This window comes from Myodes glareolus, chromosome 3 (genome assembly GCF_982192425.1).
Source record: "Myodes glareolus chromosome 3, mMyoGla1.1, whole genome shotgun sequence".
Classification (NCBI taxonomy): domain Eukaryota; kingdom Metazoa; phylum Chordata; class Mammalia; order Rodentia; family Cricetidae; genus Myodes; species Myodes glareolus.
In genome coordinates this window covers 23,634,971-23,657,403 of record NC_142028.1, presented here as the reverse complement: position 1 = coordinate 23,657,403, position 22,433 = coordinate 23,634,971, and the positions used below count along the sequence as shown (strand labels likewise).

General features: G+C 41.7%; 2 long non-coding RNA genes across 2 annotated transcripts; one reads left to right on the top strand and one right to left on the bottom strand.

Annotated features, from left to right (window-relative positions):
• Positions 1–1,594: 1,594 nt before the first annotated feature.
• LOC146895298 (uncharacterized) lies at positions 1,595–12,676 on the bottom strand. The gene is made up of 3 exons (XR_015737354.1): positions 12,445–12,676; positions 5,864–5,979; positions 1,595–2,498 (listed from the first exon to the last, which is right to left on the bottom strand). It is a non-coding gene; the product is annotated as an uncharacterized LOC146895298 (long non-coding RNA).
• Positions 12,677–13,577: 901 nt separating this feature from the next.
• On the top strand, positions 13,578–18,423 carry LOC125406872 (uncharacterized). The gene is made up of 4 exons (XR_007234031.3): positions 13,578–14,015; positions 14,327–14,392; positions 14,881–15,079; positions 16,342–18,423. It is a non-coding gene; the product is annotated as an uncharacterized LOC125406872 (long non-coding RNA).
• The last annotated feature ends 4,010 nt before the right edge of the window (positions 18,424–22,433 follow it).

Sequence of the window (22,433 nt, the reverse complement as noted above, 5' to 3'; positions counted from 1 at the left end):
AAAACATAGAGCCAAACATCTAAGCAAGGAGGGAAGAATCAGAAATCTAGGATTAGCCAGTTCAGTGTTTCAGGAACTAGCTGAAGATAAAGTTAGATTGTAATCTTGAGAATAATCTTGAGAAACAGGGAGTTTCCCCCCTTGTGATTATCATTGGTATTTAGGGGGGTGGGGGGATACTGTGTTTCAGGAACTAGCTGATTATAATCTTGAATAACCTTGAGGAACAGGGAGTTGCCCCCTTGTGATCATCACTGGACCTCCCTACCCCTTTCGGATTACTGGGCTGTGGTTTCTCCCCTTAAAAACCCCTTCTCCCAGTGACTCGGGGTTGAACTCTTCCCTGCGTGGGTTATGAGTCTCGGCCCCAGTGCACTGGTTCCCATCTTCCCGTTGATTAAACTTCATGTGATTGCAGCAAGGATGGTCTCTTGTGAGTTACTAGAGGGGTCGTGTTATCCCGAGACTTGAGTGAGAGTCTCCCCATATCGGGGGTCTTTCAACTGTTGCTTGGAGCTTCCTTTTAGGGAGTACAAGAGAAGAAAGAGTTTGGTTACTAGGAGCTTAATTTGGGTGGTTCTCTATATTGGCCGACAACTATTCCCAGAGCACATTTGTAGCAGAATATTTGTTTAATTATTTTAAGATGTGTTGTTTTACCTCGCCTGCCTAAGACACCTGGCCAGTCTAATAAAAAGCTGAATGGCCAATAGCAAGGGTGGAGGTATAGGATAAACTTCCTAGTAGGAAGACTAAGTATCAAGAAGAATTTAGGATACAGGGGTGAGGGAGAAAAGAGATGCCAGGGAGATGCCAGCCGCCAATCAGCCGGACACAGAGGAAGCAGAAAAGTAGGACATACAGAATAATAGAAAGACAAAAGGCCCAAGGCAAGATGTTAATGAAGAGAAACAGGTTAAGTTAAAGGAGCTAGTAAGTCGTGCCCAAGCTAAGACAGAGAATTCATAATTAACAATGTTTCATGTCTTTGTTTAGGAGCTGGTTGGCAGCCCAAAGAAAACTCCAACTACACGTGTATGTTGTTAATAACATGCTTGCTCAGTTGTGCTAGGATTACCATGGTAAAGAGGAGATTCTCTCTCTACTGATTCGCTTCAAACACAGTTTGTCTTATTGAGCGTGCACCCCTAGACCAGACTGACCCATGTTCCCAGATAATTAATAGTATGTTTGATTAGAAACTGTCAATGTCTGATTGCCTTTGCGGGGTGAATAACATTTTTTTTTTGATTAAAGTGGGCTTGCAGTGCTGTTCTATGGGTGTGGTGATCTTGGGTGCTTACAGATTGCTAGGTGCGTTTTTTAGAGCGCGGTGTGTGTGTGGACACAGCATGTACAGGAGAGGAACCGAGGGTGTCAAGTGCATTACCAGAAGAGAGGTATGTGCATGACTCAAATGAAGTAGGTTCCAGGGTGATTAATTGTTCCGTATGCTTGCCGGCCTCACAGGCAAATATGTTCACTCTAATTCCAAGAGCAGTGTCTGCCTTGTCGGTTCTGACTAGCTCACTGTCTTCCCCAGGGTATTAGTGACGAATCTGCTGTTATGATAAATCACCATGACCAAGGAAACCTACGGAAGTAAGAGTTTATTGTTGGTTCCAGAAGTACATAAGGGCAGGAAGCTGGCAGAAAGCATGGTGCCTGGAACAGGAAGCTGAGAGCTCACATCCTGAACCAAAAGCATGAGGCAAACCAAGTTACCTGTGAGGCTTTTACTCTCAAAGGCCACCTCCAGGGACACTTTCTTCAGCAAGGTTACACAGCTAAGACTTCCCAAAGAGGGCCACCAACTGGGACCAAGTGATAAAATGTCAAAGGCTATGGAGGACATTTATCATTCAATCCACCACACCCAGGCTGGCCTTGAACTTGTGACCCTCCTGGCTCAGCCTTCCCAGTGCTATTCACACAGGTATGAGCCATCAGTCCCTGTATTAAGAGCATTTTAAAAATGATTTTGCAAATGGTCATCTGTGCTGTTTGCAGATGACCTCAGACACAGAGAGTGAGGGTCACAGTCTCCAGGATTAGAACCCAGTGCTCCTCAGCTGTCTGGGCTTCTGTCCACAGAGCACGTCTCTGAAATAGCACATCAGTCTCTCTCTCCTCTTTTCAGAATAAAGAAACAGAACACGGGCATCTGTAGGAGTCACAGTGGTTTTAGAGTTCATGCTTTGTGTCACCAACTGTGCACTGTTTGGGCCTGGACAGAGTGAGTGCAAAGATCTGGTGCAGATGGTAAAGTAATTGAGGTGGATTCACAGTCAGGAGTTGTTACTCCTGGTTTCCGAGACGTTTTGGTTCCTTCTGGCAGATCCACTTGTCTGAAGCACAGTTCTCAGAAAAGACTTTATCCTTTGAGATGGTGACACAGCTGTTTATTTTAGTGACACCAGAGATTTGTAATCTAAGGAGGAAGAGAACAGCCACTCATATGTTTAGGATTTTATCATAAATGTCTTGTCATTGCTCTCCTGTGGAATTTAAAGAAAACAGTAGAATGCACAGGTGTTAAGTGTAGTAAACACAAACATAATGTATAAACATTGAAGACAGAGCTAATTCTAAAACCTGCTGTTTCTTCATTGGCAAAGAACCCTTCCAGCAACATTGTTCATAATGATGCCTGAAACACAGATGGTTTGAAGGGATGGAAACCTCCTCGTTCCTCTACTAACATGCCATGTGACCTCCTCGTTCCACTACTAACATGCCATGTGATCTCCTCATTTCACTACTAACATGCCATGTGACCTCCTCGTTCCTCTACTAACACGTCATATGATCTCCTCATTCCACGACTCACACATCAAGTGAAGAGAATAGTTTTTGAGTGTCAGTTTTATTTAATATACAGGGTTTGGGGCTAGAGAGATGGTTCAGTGGTTAAGAGTCCTGGCTGCTCTTGCAAAGAACTTGAGTTCAATTCCCAGCACCCACATGGCAGCTCACAGTGTCTGTATCTCCAGTACCAAAAAATTTGGTACCCTCTTCTGGCTTCCATGGACAGAGGCATTCACATGGTACACATGCACACATGCAAGCCAGGCAAACACTTGTTTACATAAACAAAAATGAATAAATCAGTCTAATATTCCTTAAAAAATAAATGCTGGTGTGCCCAGCCGCGCGGCCTGTCCAAGATACCCGGGCAACAGACTTGCAGAGCAGCCGCGAGCCAGGCAAAGTCTGCCAGAGCGGCAGAGCTGGCTGTGGGCAGGCAGGCAGGAGACAGAGACATGGACATGTAAAATGAGATTAAAATATTTATTCGGGGTTATGGAGGGGGCACAGAAAGAAAGGGAGAAGGAAAAGGAGAGGGAGAGAAAGAAAGACAGAAAACAGAGAAAAGGAGAGAGAGAAGAGACAGAAAACACGTGTGCACACGCCAAGAGAGGGAACAGAAAGAGAGAAAAGATGGCGATGAGAGGTCAGAAGTCGCTGGGAGTGGGCGTGGCTTGCCCCTTAAAGGGACCAGAGATCAAAAAGAATAATACAGTCCAAAGATATTAATAACAAAAAGCATGAGTTTATATATAATGTATACCCACATATATATACCTATATACACAAACATATATGAATATGTATACACACATACATACACACATATGAGGTTAACTAGCTAAGGTTTGAGACATTATTACAGTATACAGAATGGGTGACAACTGTTACACACAGTAGGTGCTCAATGAATGCATCCAGTATACAGAGTGAACTCACAAGGTCTAGATCATAGAACTAGATGCAGGGAAGAAAAGAGGCTCAGCTCATGTGACTTGTTGTCATGATTCCTTTCATTCTCCTCCGTATGTTGGCAAGTATTGATTAACACATGGGTTTCAAACATGCATGGTTCCCATGGCCCCATGCTGATGGGAACACAACTAGAACTTAAGCGCTAACACACAGTATCAGGGGTTACTGTAAGGCAGAGGTGAGTTCTAAGCACACTGATGGGTCTTAAAAGAAGGTGGCATCTGACAGTGGCTGGGCTCCTCACAGGTGTCCTTCCTTTGCTTAGTTCTTAGTGGAGCCCCCTGAGCTTGAGATTTGACTCTGACGCCATCCTAGTGGTCAGCCTGCAATCCAGCCATGATTTCCCTTGTATTTCTTCCCTCCTCAGGATCTGTCTTCAGTTCTCAGCATTATTTCCCTGTGGCTGATCTGTGTAGTAAAGGACTTTCTTTATAAACCCTTTAAGGCCTTCCAGGCCTTCTCTTGCTGGACTCCTGGAGAGTTCTCTGACATTCCTTATTATTCCCCAAATAACCCTGTAGGAGAGACTGTTACTCTCTCCCTTTCCCTTACCTGAAACCAGGGACAGAGAGTTAAAGAAAGGCGGGGCTTCCTTGACTGACACTTCCCACTGAGCACAGCAGCTTCCAGGCTTCTCAATCCCTTTATTGTCTAAGCACAGAGACATTTTGTCCTCAGAGTAAAACTACAGATCAGCTGAATTTAATCTATATACTTTACATACATTTCGCTACTCTATGACAACTTTTATGTTTATCAATTTCTATATTTAATAAATTTTCATTACATTTTAAGTAAATCTAAATCAGCATTTTAAATTTCAATCTCATGTATTCTGAATAACACGAAGTACATTTTCTTGTAAGATTTGTTTGTTTATTCAAGCAAGATTAATAAACAACTCTTAATATCACTTCTGAAAACCTCTTAGAAAGCAGTGTATTTGACTGAATTCTTATGAAGGGAATAAATATTCTGTTCATGTTATACAAAAATTCATGAATTATGCTAAAATTTACTGTTTAGCTCTGAAATGTCAGGTCTCTCACTGCACAGTTACCATGGTGATCTCAACAATAAGAAAGTGACAAGACATCAAAGAGATAATGGCTTCTTTGTGAGCCACAACACACACAAATATACTTTTGATATTCAGTACCCCAAGAAATCATGTGAGGAATAGCTGTCACAGTGTTAAGAGGTGATCATGGGAGCACTAACTCCATCAAGGAATTAACCCATTGCTGAGTTCCTACCAGACAAAATGAGGCCTCCCAGAAAGATGTCAATCATGATGTGGGGGCAGGTTTTGAAGAGCAAATCTCTGCTTATCTCACCCAGAGACTTGCAATCCTGCCCCCCTTGAAGTGAACGACTTTGCTGTGCACCAACAGCATTTCTGCATTGCCACAGGGCCAGCAGCAATGGAATAAGATCAAGGACTTGAGGCCCTCTGAACTGTTACCCAAAATGACGTTCCTTTCTGGTTTATCTTGGTTATCTGTTTCCATCTCAGCTCCTCAAATAATTGTAGCTTTCACAACTCCAGCTAAGCTACACACAGCCTGTGACAATGAGGTCATTTCTCTCAGCTGACAGAGTTCCCTGCTGACACTGCCTTCCCTTCCCCACTCACTCTTCCTCTGCTGGCTGTGACCTGAGCAACTGGCCTCACCACACAGTATGGCTCATTTCACCACAGCATGAAAGGGACCACTCAATAAATTCTTTGGAAAATATAAAAAAATATAAGAGTGAAAAAAGAAAAATTCCTTCTGCCTACAGGATCTAAATAGACATGTAAAAATGCATTCTCTTTCCTAAGGAGTTAGTTTAGCCCCCAGCCTTAGAAGTTCATTGTATACATACATACACACATACACATACACACACACATACATACATACATGCACACAGTTGACCTTTAAAAAAGGCTAATATCTTTTCATACATGGAAATTTTCAGCCACCTTTGAAGTCATATTTTCAGACTTTCCTGAACATCTTTAATCTTTGGTATCATTATGAGTGCCTAGAGATGACCTGAAATGAATATTCGAGTGAGCTCTTCCAATACTCACACATCAGAACTTAAAGTGGAGCCATTTATCCATCTCCAGTGCTTCTCTGACATTGAGTAATTAAGTCCAATACAAAATGAATTGCCTTTTTCCTTTGTGGAGTTCTTTATGAATCTCTACAATCAAAGCAGAGGAGAGAACTTAACCTGAGCCTGTGTTCTGTGACTCATATTCCACAGCCCCCGACACCTAGGTCAAGTGAACAAAGAAAAATTCCTTTTATTGTCCTTCTTTGTCCATCCTGAGTCTTCAGCACAGTACATTGCTCCTCCCTTGAGGAATCTGTGTCCAGCATTTACGATCCTAGGACACTCACTTTACATATGCAGTTATTGGCTCACATGTTCCATTAGTCTCTCAGACTATGAGCTTCCATAATGTAAAGCCTCCACTGTCTTTGCATGGAAGATCTGTTAAGTCTAGAGACATTGATATAGCTTCAGAAACATGCTTACACCTCTTTTTTGAAATGGTGGTGCTGCCAATGCAAATATAAATCTTTCAGGCAGGAGGTCTGACTATAGAGCATTTGAGTGGGGTTTGTGAGCAGACTGCTGCAGCCTGTTTTAATGGTAATGTGGACTAGCAGTGTGCCTAGAAGTAGGGTAGTGTGTGTGTCTCTCAGAAGCAGTGAGGAACTCTGACATTTTGGAATGGGCATGGCAAAAAGGAGTACTGTATTTACCCTAGTAATGTTGCAACTTAGATTCTTAAGCACTTAGAATTTTAAGAAGCACTTCTGGTCAGAAAAGAATTACAGAGATGCAATAAAGACAAATCCAGATGGAAAAGAACTCTAAATGAGTCACAGTGTTGGATAAATGTACATAGGCTTAAAAGAGAGAAGAAAAAGAGTATAGAGAGTCATAAAATAAAGTTAATGCTTTAAAAAAAAGGGTAAGGTCCTTAAAGAGACAGAGTAGAGATAGTCATGGATTAAAAGGAGTAAAGAAAAATAAGCCACATAAAAATGGAAAATTCACAGAGAGTCTGGATTATGTATATTATTGTGTTATCTTTGAATCTTTTGACTGTGAATGAGCTAAGTACAGAGAGACATTTTATTGTATGGGCTGCTAAGCTAAAACAGCATGTGTTCTAAAGGTATCATGACTTTCAAATTTGGGTCTAAGGATATGTTGCTTTGAAAAAGAGGTTCTTCTTTTGTTTCCATAGAGGATGAGAACCTGTGGATTGCTTCCAGACTGGTGTGGTTTGATGGAAGAAGACCCCCTGAAAGGTTGCTGTAAACACCCCCACAAAGAAAATACTTTGTCCAATAAACAACAGGAAGCAGTTTGGAGAAACTATTCCCATATTCCTAAATATTGTCTACAAATGATTTTTTTACATTTAAAGGGCAATATGACATAGATATGCTGTAGAGATTTGCACTGGCATGGATCTTGGTTTATTGATACAAATTTAAGAACAATTTTGTTATATATATATACATATATATATATATGCTCTTGATTAAGATATTGTGATTGTGTAGCTCATTTAAAAATTAATATATAAATAAGAAATATAGGTTGGGACGGAAATGGAAACTTTTATAATTTAATAAAATTACTTTAAAAAAAAAGAAATATAGGTTAATAGATAATAGTCAAACTTGTAATCATATTAGATTTCTAGATTATAGAGATATATTTCTGTTAGATATGTATTCGTCAAATCTTTCAGAAACTTACAAAATATGGCATTTAAAATGCTTTGATCACTTAGGACTTTTAATGACAATGAGATACGTTTGCTCCTGGAAGGACCAATTACTTTGAGAGAAAGATAAGCTTTGAAGAGGCTCCTTATGGAGTTAGTTAGCCATTTGGGCAAGAAACTGCTCTTGCCTGGAATGCTTAACTAGAGATGTAGGACCCACAGAGAAATGACTGCTGAACTTGCCTAAAGGTGAGACAATCCTTCAGGGTTCCTGCTACATGAAAGGGTTGGCCAAACATTCTGCAGGATACAGAAAACTGTGACAGACAAACTGCCGGTATAGGTGGAACTGTCGTTCAAATTTCCTGCTTCATGGAAAAGTTTGCTGGATACTATGGACCTGTGGACTGAAGATGGATGCCCCAGTGGTACAGAAGAACTTTGGGCGACTGTCCAGGCAGTGACATGTCTGTCAATTCTTGAGATTTGGAAGTTGCTTACAATGTTCTTCCCTTTCACTTAGGTAATATTGTATTCTTCTAGAGTCTTTGATGGAGTTGAAGAATAGATAGTTACAGTTATACATAGTTATGAGAAAAGATAAAGTAAATATAAATATTGTAACTGTAATTCTTGCTTGATAACTGTTTTGTTATATGTAATTTTACTATGTTAAAGTTAAAGCCTTCTCTTTTGTTTATATGAAGAAGGGAAAATGGTGCAGAAGGTTCTTCTGTGTATGTGTTGATATTATTGTTTAATGAATAAAGAAGTGGCTTGGCCTATAGCATGGGAGGAAGAAGGCAGAGTAAGGGAGCCGCCATGGAGCCACCAGCAGAAATAGACATGCTGAAACTTTGCTGGTAGGCCATGACCTCTTGGTGATATACAGATTAATAGAAATGGGTAAAATAAAGATATAAGAGTTAGCCGATAAGAAGCTAGAGCTAATGGGCCAGGCAGTGATTTAATTAATATAGTTTTTGTGTGATTATTTGAGGGCTAAGTGGCTGGGAACCAACAAGCGGCCTATTACAATAGAATGGAACCAAATGGAAGACCGGGATATTAATCCACACACCTACAAAGAACTGATTTTTGACAAAGAACCAAAAACATAAAATGGCAAAAAAGAAAATTTATTTAACAAATGGCGCTAGCATAGCTGAATATCAATATGTAGAAGAATGAAAATAGATCCATATCTATCACCATGCACAAACTAAAGTTCAAATGAATCAGTGACCTCAACATAAAGCCAGCTACACTGAACCTCATAGAAGAGAAAGTGGAAAGTACACTTAACCGCAATGGCACAGGAGACCACTTGCTAAATATAACCAGAGTAGCATAGACATTGATAAAAACTATTAATAAATGGGACCTCCTGAAACTGAAAAGTTTCTGTAAAGCAAAGGACACAATTAACAAGACAAAAACAGCAGCCTACAGAATGGGAAAAGATCTTCACCAACCCCACATCAGACTGATCTCCAAAATATACAAGGAACTCAAGAAATGGATCATCAAAAAAAAAAAACAAATAATTCAATAAAAATATAATATAGACCTAAACAGAGAATTCTCAACAGAGTATTATAAAGCAGCTGAAATATACTAAAAGAAATGCTCAGCATCCTTAGCCATCAGAGAAATGCAAATCAAAACAACTCTGAGATTCCATCTTACACCTATAAGAATGGTCAAGATAAAAAACACTGATGACAACTTATGCTCGAGAGGTTGTGGGGTAAAGGGAACACTTCTGCATTGCTGGTGGGAGTGTAAACTGGTTCAGCCTCTTTGGATATCAGTGTGGCGATTTCTCAGAAAATTAGGAAACAACCATCCTTAAGACTCAGCAATACCATTTTTGGGTATATATATCCAAAGAATGCTCAAATGTACCACAAGGAAATGTGCTCAACAATGTTCATAGCAGCATTGTTTGTCATAATCAGAACCTGGAAACAACCTAAATGCCCCTTGACCAAAGAATGGATAAGGAAAATGTAGTACATTTACACAATGGAGTACTACACATCAAAAAAATGACATTTTGAAATGTCATTTGCAAATAAATGTTATTTGCAGGTAAATGGCTGGAGTTAGAACACATCATATTGAGTGAGGTAACCCAGACCCAGAATGACAATAATCATATGTACTCAGTCATAAGTGGCTTTTAACCATAAAGCAAAGAAATTCAGCCTACAAATCACAATCCCAGAGAATGTAGACAACAATGAGGACCCTAAGAGAGACATACATGGATCTAATCTAAATAGGATGTATAAAAAGACAAGATCTCCTGAGTAAATTGGGAGCATGGGGACCATGAGAGAGAGTTGAAGGGGAGTGGGCAGGAAGGGAGAAGAGGAGAGAGAAAAAAGTATAGCTCGATAAAATCAATTAAAAAATAAATAAATAAAGCAGGATTCCATGAGCTGAATTCTGCATTATGAACAGCTGTTTGCTCTGATAAAATAGGACTGAAAATGAATGCTCATACATGTACTCTGCACAAAGGCTCGTTGGGTGACTCAGTCTTGGTAGAAGTAAAGATGTGTTGAAAACCACTGGGCACTGTAAATCAAACAGCATGTTCTGTTGCAGGAATGCAGTCAGCGTGTCTCTAAGGAGCACACTCTTTACTCAAATGACATTTTTGATGCTCACTATTATGGTAATTGTGCCTTTTCCTGCTAATGGCATGTAATTCTATTCCTTAACATGGGGTCTGCTTCACTCTGCAAAGTTCTTTTCCTACTTGGATTAAAGTTATGGCATCCAAGAGGGGCATCTCATGAGTCGACACCATATTTTCAGTATTTCAATTGAGGTAGTTCTTCCTATTGGCTGAGTTCTAAAGCCCCCTAATGGATAGATGAACTGGAAGTGTGGATAATACCACACTACACACACACAAGCACATGCACACATATGCAAACTAAAACATACAGCACTTTGTGGATGTAGCCTTCACAGTGCACTTTCCTTAAATATAGTACATTGATAATTGCTTTTGCTGTGCTCTGTTCTGTTTCTGAGAGAGAATTGTCCATTGGTTCAGGCTGACCTCTAACTCTCTGTGTGGCTAAAGATGATCTTGAGCTCCTCATTTTGCTGCCTCCACATCCTGAGTGATGGGAATCTGTTGAGTGGCTCTGCTGGTCAGATGTTGCAGTCTACCATAGCCTGGAAGCTTCCTCTAAACTTGGGAACATGGAGGACTCACTGTCCCTCCAGTGAGATTTCCTGCTCTCTACCTTCCCCTAGCTAGAGGATGTCTTTTGACTGGGAGGACTGTTCTTCTATGAAAACTGTCGCTAAGCCTGATTTATCTTCGGCATGACCCTTGGCACAGTTTCCTGCTAGAAGCCTTTCTCCTGTTGCACTTGAGGTAGCTGAGACTTATACTAGGAACATTGCTATAGGACTCTGCTGCCACATATGAAGCTTTATGATAGGAGCATGCTGCTTAATACAAATTAGGGTTTGTTCCCAAGCTCCTCAATCCTTTACATTTCCTATAATCTGGAATGAAGCTAAGCCAGTTCATCAAAGTCATCACCTGGAGGTCTATCTCTAATTTACTGACAGTCATCCAAACCCTGTTCCTCACTTCTGCTCCTTCCACCCTTGTGGACCAAAGAAGAGGCAGCACATAGGATTCTATGTGTGTACCACCCACAAGTGGTCAACACATAAAGAATAAGAGACTACAAAGTCCTCTACCCTAAATGGGACATGTGTATCCCATCTCATCCCCAACCAAGGCTCAGACATTATCACAGAAGAGGGGCAGACTGACTGTAGAACCAGAAGTGCTGGATAACTACAAGGAAACATCGTCTTCTGAACATAAAAGTGCAGTTGTCCAAATTAGCTTACACCATTTGTGAAGCTACTGACAGCTGATAGCTGCTATGAGTCAGAGAGTCAGTTTCCTTCAACGATACAGTCCCTAAGAGGTCACCTATACTCCAGGACATGGCCTTTACCTCATGGACACATGGTGGAGTTGATTGGACTTAGTGGGAAATCAAACCCCAACCCTTAAGCTGTTTAAGTCCCTTCCACTTTTACAGGTATAAACAGGGAAAACAAAGTCTTTCTTATGCCTACCACAAATAACAGGCTCCGACAAATCTTACCTCTAGTTACCAAAATCCCCCACTTTTCCCAGACCCCTTGTACAGATTATAATGAAGCTTATTTGGTGACTCAAAGACATTTTCTGATTTAAAAAAATCTGTTAATTTAATAGTTTCTGACAAGCCTCCTTAAAAAGTTGTGATTCACATTCTTGGCACAACATCGACAGATTAAATTTAACGCATTGTGGTATTCTATAAGGAAGCTCAGTTACATCACAGAATCTCATACTATACCATGGCCATTTTAGACTTAATTTCTGCCTCACTGTCTGTCTCTTTTCATCCACCCCTAAGTCATCATATCCTTCTTATTTGTCTCACTTTAGTCTTACACATTAGTTCCCAATTCTTTCCCTCAGATTTTAAATCTTCGGGGAGATAGGGTGCTGCTTACTCCAGTGCTCAGTGCTAGGATGCCATGGAGCTGAGTCTTTGTGTTTGTGTTCTGTAGAGAAGTCTGGACCAGGCAAGATGTTTTACAGAGTCTCTCTGCTAGAAGCATCCCTTTCCTTGTAGATGTAAAGCATCCCTTCTTCAGGGTCTGTGACTGAAGCTGGAAAGAAGGGCTGCCATGTCTCACATTAACTAACTGACTAGAAGGGAGTGCATCAGCTTCTTATCTCTAAAGCTGTGAGCATCTACTCTCTTCAGCACGGACAGACAGCTGCTCACCCTCAAAGCAACAACAAAACTGTAAGAGGAAACCGTAACTCTGGAAGATATTCAAATGCCAGAAGGAGAAATAAAGCTACTGACCTGGGGGACGAGATGGAGGAGATGCACACGGAGGCCCCGGAGTGGGGTCTTCTACCTTGGAGCAGACCCTTGGTGTGTCCATTGCGAATGGGAGATGTGACACTGAACTCGTCAACAGCGACAAACTCCTATTTCTGTAAGTGAAATGATCAAAGGGAAGTGCCCCGTGAATGTTCTAATATGTGTGTCCACACCCACTCACAGTTGCCTCTGAGGGTTTCTTCATAGTCTTGATCTGGGTGTCTGTTCTGCTCACACAGCTTACACACTGTTGTCTTTGAAAATTTTTCTTTATTCTTCTCTCATACAATAGATCCTGACTACAGTCTTTTCTTCATCCTCTCTTCTCAGTCTCTGCCTGCCTCCCCTTTCCCTCTCTTCATTTCCCTTCAGAAAAGAGCATGCTCTTAGGGATATCAGTGAATGCAGGATAGCATCAAGTATTATGAGTAGATATAAATCCTCATATCAAACCTTGATGAGGCAACCAAACTGGAGGAAAGGAGTCCCACAAGCAGGCAAAAGAGTTGGGGTATCTGGAGACCCCAACTCCCACTGTTCAGAGCCCCACGAAAACCCTAAGCTTGTATGCACAGGGCCTAGTGCAGAACCATGCACTTCAGTCTTTGTGAGCCCCTGTGAGCCCTGTTAGTTGATTCTGTGGGGCATGTCCTCCTGGTTTCCTCTACCCTCTGGCTCCTACAATCCTTGCTTTCCATTTCCTGTGGGGTTCCTGGAACTCTACCTAACCTTTGACTGTAGGTCTCTGTATCTGCTCTCATCACATGCTATTGTGTTAAGAAGGTATAGTATGTGATCTCCTTTTCTGATGAAAACTCAAAGGAGACTTCTTGTTCTGATTCCTGTAACCGTCTGTTTTGAATAGTTCTCTAAGGGGAAGCTCAGGGTGAGTCAAATGTAATATTCTTCCTCAATTCAAATTTACGTGGCCATTTTCCCTAAATTATCAGCAATTAAGATATACAATATATTGTGCTGTGTTGTAAAAATAAATATGAACATGTGAAAGTTCATAGTTATTGTAATGGTCTGTCCTGTCCCTTTAAGGGACAGGCCCCGCCCACTTCCTCCCCTGTCCAGGCAGACCTTCCTTCTGCTTCCAGTCTGATCCCTTCCCTTTCTGTCTCTCCCTTCTCCCCACTTCTCCCCTTCTCCCTCTCTGTCTCTCTGTCTCTCTGTCTCTCTCTCTCTCCCTCTCTCTCTGCTTTCCCCTTCTCCCTTTCACTTCCATAACCCACTAAATAAATATCCAACTTCACTCTGCATGGCGTGCCTATCTGTCTCGGTTTCTCACCAGCCACATGGCTTCTTAACCTGGAACCTGGCTGCCTTCGTGGCCTGCTGTGGTCTCGCTCCCTGCTGCCTGCTCCCTGCTGCCACTTGGGGACCTGCAGCATTTTTACTTAAACCCTTACATTGTACCATTGGACTCAGTAGGTCCTCCTGTCCCTCTCCCAGGGTCGGGATCTGGAACTGGGTATTTTTTCCACATCAACCACGTGCTCCATCTGCCTGAGCTTGGACCTCTATGCACGCCAACAACTTCGGTGGTGAGTTTTCCCCTTCCAGCCTCCAAACACATCTTTTACCAGTACAGTTGAGCCCTTCTCTGCTTTCTGTAGTTAAAAACATGACCGGTCATCCTGGGGTCAGTCCTCCTGTGCTAGCACTGTACATGCTGTGCAGGGCATTTGACTGGGGGCCCAGGGTCCCTCAGATTTTTCTTTCTCCTTTTTTCTTTTCTTTTGGACCACTCATCAGTGGTCCCTGCCCTGAGAAGCCACTTGGAGCGGCCTCAAGCTTCACTGGCTTCTGAGTCTCCCAGACTAGAGCCAGTCAGACTTTAACACCTCACCCACAGAGAGAGGACGCTCTTCGACAAGCCCTGCCGTGTTCACTGCCGTTTCACACCGCCATCTTTACTGAGGTATTCCCTGCCTGATCCCAGTTTACTTATATTTTTGTCTCTAAATTCCTCTTGCTGACTCAGTTGCATATATGTTTTGCACAGTGGCATGCCTTTGGTAGGGCCCACCAAGAGCATCCACTCCACCCAATTCCTGTTCACTCTGTGTGTGTATGTGTGTGTTTATACCCGTAACTTAAATGCACCTGTGTTTACTGTTAAATGTTGTAATTGTCTGTTCATTGTATCTTATTTCAAACTACAAAAACAATAAGTCTCATGTTTTAAACTGGTATGTACTTTTAAGTCTCTTGCAAAAATACTTTATATTTAATCTAACCCTGCTTTACCTGTTAAGTTGAGAGCCAGTACAGTCAAACTTGAACCCAGCTCTCCAGGCAGATTCTATACTACAACTGTACCTGATAAACAGCCCTCAACTGTTCAGAGATCTGGGGAATATGGCATTTAAATATTTAATTATTAAAAGTCTTTTAATTCCAAAAAAGAGACAGGTTGGCTCCTAGCGGCAGCAGTTTATTTTCTCCAAAGAAGACAGAAGACAAAGGGGCACAAAACAATGTTCATCCACACTTTGTTTCAACTGCCAAGTGTTGACCACTAGGAAAACTGCCTTTCATCTAAACTGAAGATCTCCAGACAGTGGACAGAATTGCTGGAATTGACAGCCTAGCTGCTCAGGTCAAGGTAAGCTTGTCTTCCTATAGATTTTTGAGCCCACAGGATCTTCTGGAGACTGTCAGACCCTGCACTAAACAGCAAAAGTCAAATATGACCTTCAGCGACCATTAAGAACCCTGAGGAGTAGTTCTAGGGGCCAACCAAGTAAGTTCTTTGTCATTTTTTAATCAATAACTCCTCAAGTAAAATTATATCCTTCTCAAGGATTTTTGATGCAATTTGGCAGCTGAGAGGTTTTGTCAGTTTGAAAGGACAACCTCACCAAACAAATTTCAGTAAAACATAAATACAAGTTATTAAGGTGTGTACCTACAAGTTATAAAGGTGTGGGGACAAATACAAGTTATCAAATTTCTCTCTCATGCTGCTTTCCATAGTCTTAAAAATACACACATTGTGCAAAAAACATCTATAAGATTCATTCTGACATAAATATATTACTGTTTATACAATACATATGTCTAAAACGTCTGTTTCCACCAACCCAAAGAACACTTGTGAGTTCCAGGGAGCCAAACTGAACGATCCACCTTAAATAGGTCAGATACACCCCTCTCAATTCCATGTTCCTAAATTTTTTTCCCCTAAACTTAACTTTGTCCTCTGTTCTGCCAATACTTTGAACAGGTGTAAGAGACATCAGACATTTGCATACCACACCAGACAGGAGCAAAGAGACTACCTACACCAGAATGTAACTAGCACCCAGATTTTTAAGGTTTCCTCCTCAAGATGACAACCACAAATAAGCAGGAAATAGTCTTGAGAATCCACTGTCCCAATTCCTTTAACCTGTTGTGCCTAACCTCCCACTTTTTTATTATAAAAAAGAAATGGAAATATAATGGTCTGTCTTGTCCCTTTAAGAGACAAGCCCTGTCCACTCCCTCCAAACATCCACCACAGATCTTCCTTCCTGCCTGCAGCCAGAGTTTTTTCCTTTCCTCTCTCCCCCAAAGAGGTAGCTGCTGCTGTGGCTCCCCACACCCACCCACCTCTCTCTCTGCTCTATCTCCTTCTCCCCTTCCCTTCTATAACCCACTAAATAAATATCCAATTTCACTATGAATGGTGTGCCTATCCATTTAGGTCTCTCAACTGCCACACAGCTTCCTGCCTGAGACCTGGCTGCCTTAGTGGCTCACCATGGTCTTGGGACCCACTGCCTGCTGCCTGCCATCACTCAGGGACCTTTGGCGTGGTCTCATGGCCAGCTGCCCACTGCTGCCACTTGGTGACCCACAGCATTTTAATTTAAACCATTACAGTTATAGTTGACATGAATTGAAGCTCTAGAATCCTCTGGAAGCATCCATTCAGTGAAGGAAGCTGTGAAATACAGAAATGAGGACAAGACTGTGGGAAACACACGTGACTGACACAGCAGGAAGAGCAGTGAGGAGGGAGCCGCATGCCTGAAGGTCCGTGTGGTTGCGACATCATTCACCAGTAAAAGAACTTCATCTGTCAGAGCTACACAGAGTGGAGGACATGGGTCTGTGGGATGTGCTAATTCCTCCAAGGATTTCCAGGCCTAGAGCCTTAGAGTGAAACTGCATATGCCAAGTCAGACATTGTCATAGAAAAGCAAAGATTTTTTGAAGTCACTTGCTGTGGTTCAATATGGATTAACACAGGGCCCTCACAATTACAAGACAGCAGCAGCTTTCTGCTAACTGTGAGTTCCAGGAGACAGGAGTTGCACACATTGTACGGGGCACACACTTATTCCCCAAGAACACTGATGATTACACTTTTACCCAAGGCCAGGCATGGGCTTCTGCCTCATGCTCCATCTTTTTTTTTTTTTTGAAGTGTTGGGAATTGAATTTATGACCTCATGAATTTGAGGCAAGCACTCTGTCACTGAACTATGTTCCTGGTCCTCTGTGCTTTGCCTAAACCTAATATTTTAGCCATTACAGAAGATTTTCCAGAGTTTTACATCTTGAGTCATTATTTTTTACAATCAAATATCAAGAATTTGTAAAAAATATTCTCAGCTGTCAGTACATAAAAATTTCAGCATATATAAGGCCCTCAGGCCTTAGTACATAGAGGACTCACTTGATTGCTCATGAGTGATGCTTGTCCCTGCCTATAATCCTCTTCCCTTGCCAAGACACAGTAGTTTTAGGTGGGGAATGTGTGAATAAGCATTGCTACTATTTAGGTTTTTATCACCACCTAGTAACCCGGAAACCAATAACAATGGTGGGGCTGTATTAGATAATTAAGGAGAAGCCTGATGCTCTTAGCAGAAGATTCAAATTATGCTTTGTGGATACAGAGGTCTAACTAAGTTCTGAAGCTGCCTGTGTCTACCAGGAATCCACAATGACCCCCTGAAAAACAACAGATCTGAAGGTGAGATGTTTCCTTTAGCTGTTACTGGTAAAGTGTGAAGTGACCAGAAGTGAGAAGAGCTCCATGCGTCTGTGGGCAGCATGCAGTATGCAGCTAACTGCGATCATTTTGCCTGATACAGAATCTGGAACATCATTAAATACCTGCATAATCTTTACACAGCAAAAATCCTTATAATCATCATTGTACATATAGAAATAAAACCTGTGGAGGCCTGAAAATGTGAGCCTGTTTCCACATTGACCAAAGGTCAGAGAGTTGGAACTTGACTCTAGTTCCTTCAAGGTTGTTGAAGGTTGTTCTACCTCAAACAAAGGTCCCACCTAGCTGTTGGTCAGAGAGTTCTGCTCTCTCAAGGTTATTGTCAACAGTGTGGCTAATAGCCAGACCTTGTGCTTCAGGAATAGAGAAGTAGATTGTTCCTACTTCAAACAAGAGTCTAAGGACCCAACTAAGTTCCAGTTCCCTTTATAGAGATAACTTGGGATTCCACCTAGAGAGCGGTTTGAGTACAGACTATTTTGGTCTAGGTTATAAATGTGACTTTCTTTGTTCTAGTAACAGAATGCTTAACCTTGAATGTAGCCCACAACCTTCAATTGGTACATTCATTATCTTGTATCATGTTAATGCAGTCTTTTATCTTACTCCTACCTTTTTGGGATCAGGGTTATTTTAAGCAGTCGGATATTAAACATGGGTGAATTTTCAGTACTCACTGGAATTCTCTTCTGATACTATCTTATATGTTTCTCCATTTTTTTATTTGCATTGCCTCCAAGGCCCTCCCTACTACACCTAGGTCGAGCAAGGTTTACATCCAAAGGAAATAGGATCCCCATGAAGCCGGTATATGCAGTAGAGACACATCCCAGTGTCACTATCAGTGGCCCCTCAGTCTGCCCTAGCTGTCAATTCCCTTCAGAGGGGCTCGGTTGTTCCCCTGCTCGTTCACTCCCAGTCTTGAATGCTTGGATTAAAGGCCTGTGCCACCACCCGGAATAAAGACAAGTTTTTTAGCTCAAAGCTGCTTTGATATTTAACTCAAGCTAATAATGGGATTATGGACATGTAGAAAATGGAACAAAAAATAATATAAATAACATTACCCTTGAATGAAATGAGGCATGAAAACAAGAGTAATAAAATAATAATTTTGTGGAACAAGCTGAAAATATGAAGCAGAAAGTGATCATTATGAGAGGAAAACATTCATCTCACATCAAGGTTTATGCTGAGGTTAAGCCCCACTAACCCTCTCAGGATTCAGAAGGATCCTGATTTCAGCAGGCAAAACCTGACTACGAAGGTCTGAAGGTAAGCAAAATAAATTAGCTCACATTGAAAGACCCCCGATGTGGGGAGACTCTCACTCAAGCCTCGGGATGATGCGACACCCCCCACCCCAGTAACTCACGAGAGACCATCCTTGTGCAATCACATGAGGTTTTAATCTACGAGCCGAGAACCAGTGCACTGGGGCCGAGACTCAGAACCCATGCAGGGGAAGAGTTCGACCCCGAGTAGCTGGGAGAAGGGGTTTTTAAGGGAAGAAACCACAGCCCGGTAATCCAAAGGAGTAGGGAGGGCATCATAGAAAATTCCAAAAATATCAATGATAATCACAAGGGGGCAACTCCCTGTTTCTCAAGATTATTTTCAAGATTACAATCTAACTTTATCTCCAGCTAGTTCCTGAAACACTGAACCAGCTAATCCTAGATTTCTGATTCTTCCCTCCCTGCTTAGATGTTTGGCTCTATTTTTTCCGCTAGGGGGATCCGGAGTTATCCAGGTCTTTCAACATAAGTCATTTTATCATGTCCCATTTATTCTTTCTATGCTCTCTCTAACGCTCTCTTGATGTTTCCCTTTCGATTTTCCTCCTCCTTGATGTTCCTCTCTGTTCTTTTCATCCACAAGGTTTCCAGTTTATATAACGACACAGATATGATACCAAGCATGCATTTCTTAGGGCTAACAGGATGAACAAAAGACTAACAAGGTAGGTGTTTTATGACACGACTGTGAAGCTCCCAGGCAGATACTGGGAGGATTAGGATTGAATTTGCCCTCCACCTTGAGCTAAGCATATGGGTGCTTTATCTGCTGGCACCCAGGTGAGAAGGAATTTCTTTCTCTGGGGTTGGTTTAACGATCTAAGCTTTTTTTCCTGTATATTTTAGGGGTAAAGGTACAAACAGTTAATTTTGTAGACTAAAACCTTGGATCTAATGAAAGGTGAAGGTAAATCCAGAATATTAATAGCTTGTTAGGGTGGAGAAAATGCCAGTAGGTTATACTCTCCTGAGTCTGCTTTTAGAGAATTTAGGGCCATGGAGACCTGCTTATTGGTGAGAACAGAAGTGCAGTCTCTCTGCTCAGTGCCTCCTGCTCAGAGCTCCTTTCTTGTCAATAAATCCTGTCAATAAGGATAATTGTGAAGGTCTAGTTTTATGTCGATTTGACTGAGAATAAAGGTTTGGCTGAGTGAATGCTTTCACACTAGGGCCCCATGGTGTGGGAGAAGGTTTACAGCTGCCAGCACAGGAAAAGTCAGGTTTAAAGAATGTTTTATACGCTGCTGACATATTTTGGGATGAATGCTGTTATGGAAGGGAGTTATAGCTTCACAGGATTTCTACAGAACTGACGGTGACTATCCAAAAGATCGGTGTTCGAAGCTTCGCAAACTGGGTTCCCCATAAGTTGTACACTTGTGGGTTTGTCTAGCGATCCGTAAGCTGTGCTTTTACTGTATAACAGTTGTGATTCACAGCAAATTCAAGCTAGAAAACACAAAAGAAATGGCAAACATGGATCAAATGGCTCACCAACCTTGTTCCTTAGGGGTCAGCAGGGTAAACATCTGTACGCCTTGTGTGAAGACTAACTGAAAAGCCAAGATGCCAGACCATTTCTTTTCTTTCTTCTCTTTTAATGAGGGCTGACTAAGAAGCCAAGGACAATGGCACTGGGTTTTGATTCTACTGCATGGACTGACTTTTTAGGAGCCTGGTTTGTTTGGATGCACACCTTTATAGACCTGGATGGAGGGGGGATGACCTTGGACTTTCCACAGGGCAGGGAACCCTGACTGCTCATTGGACTGGAGAGGGAGGGGGGTGGGGAGAAGGAAGGAAAAAGAAGGCGGGGAGGAGGTGGAAATTTTTAATAATAAATAAATAAATAAATTTTAAAAAATTTCTTTATCCTTTTCCGTAAAGAAAAAATGCCACAAAGATCTGAATACACTTTTGGAATCAAAAGGCTACTGAAGTGGAGGGCTGCCCTGCGACTCAGAGAACCTCTGAGAATACGTCTGTTAGTGGAATCATCTTCTTAGGAACTCGACAAGTGAACTGCCATAGATCTCTCATGAGAGTTTAAAGATATTTTCTTGAAATTTTTTTCTGCTTTCACAGATGATTTTATGAGCTCCATTTGTTTGTTTTGAAAGACCCCCGGTGTGGGGAGACTCTCACTCAAGTCTCGGGATAACACGACCCCCACAGTAACTCACAAGAGAGACCATCCTTGCTGCAATCACATGAGGTTTAATTGATAAGACGGGAACCAGTGCACTGGGGCCGAGACTCATAATCCACGCAGGGAAGAGTTCAACCCCAAGTCACTGGGAGAAGGGGTTTTTAAGGGAAGAAACCACAGCCCAGTAATCCAAAGGGGGTAGGGAGGTTCAGTGATGATCACAACCTGTTTCTCAAGGTTATTCTCAAGATTATAATCAGCTAGTTCCTGAAACACAGTATCCCCAAAATACCAATGATAATCACAAGGGGGGAACTCCCTGTTTCTCAAGATTATAATCTAACTTTATCTTCAGCTAGTTCCTGAAACACTGAACCAGCTAATCCTAGATTTCTGATTCTTCCCTCCCTGCTTAGATTTTTGGTTCTATTTTTTCCTGCTAGGGGGATCTGGATTTATCCAGGTCTTTCAGTTTCTATAAAACAAAGTAAACATTTCAAACATATTTTCTTTTTTTTCCTGCAAAATCCAGATGCTCCAGACAAGCTATTTTATGGAATGTACAAAATCATTTTCAAATTGTCCACCATTCTTTCATGATGCCTACTAGCGTCTTTCATAAAAACAGGTACTTTTTAAATAGTTAGCAGGCTTAGATCTGCGTTGTAATTGAAGTCGGCCAGTCTCCTAAATTGTAAAAATATAAATATCTGACTTACTAGGTCTTCATGAACATTTCTAATACATACACATGTAGGAGCCAGCCTTGATAAGCTAAATATAAACAGATCACCCAAAGGAAGTTCTTTACTTCCAACCATTATCACCTGCCAGAGTAGGACTCAGCCATCGATAAATTTAATAGAGGCCTGAGCCTCAGTAGTTTACCCTGAAGCAGTGCCTGATTTCAGGAAGGACCACAAACTGAGATTACCTGAGCACCACTCAAGACCACACCATCCAAAGGAAATGCCTAACATTCCAACCGCTGTAAATAGAATCACCTGCCAGCACACACTCACCAGGGCACCCTAGACAAATGTCAGCCAATCAGGGGTCCTGAACCTCAGAAACCCCTCACCCCTATTTTTACTACTATAAAAACCCAATTCTAGCTGAGCTCTGGGTTCTCTGTTTATTCCAATACGTTGGGCATGCAGAGTGGCCGACTTTGCAAACTTGCATAAAATAAAGGCTCTTTGCTTTTACATACAGGACTCGGTATCCTTGCTGGTTGGGGGGGGTGGATTTAGCGGATTTGGGCATAACACACACACACACGCACACACACACACACGTATATAATTTTCACACATGTATATGCACATAGTTTATTATATATAATTCAATCTCATTCTTTTTTCTTTATTCTTTTCTCAAGGAACACATCCTGACTACAGCCTCCCTTCCCTCTCCTCTTCACAAGTCCCTCCTCTTCTCTCCCTCAGACCCACAGCTCCTCCATTTCCCTTTAGAAAAGAGCAGGCCCCTCAGTGTTATTAAC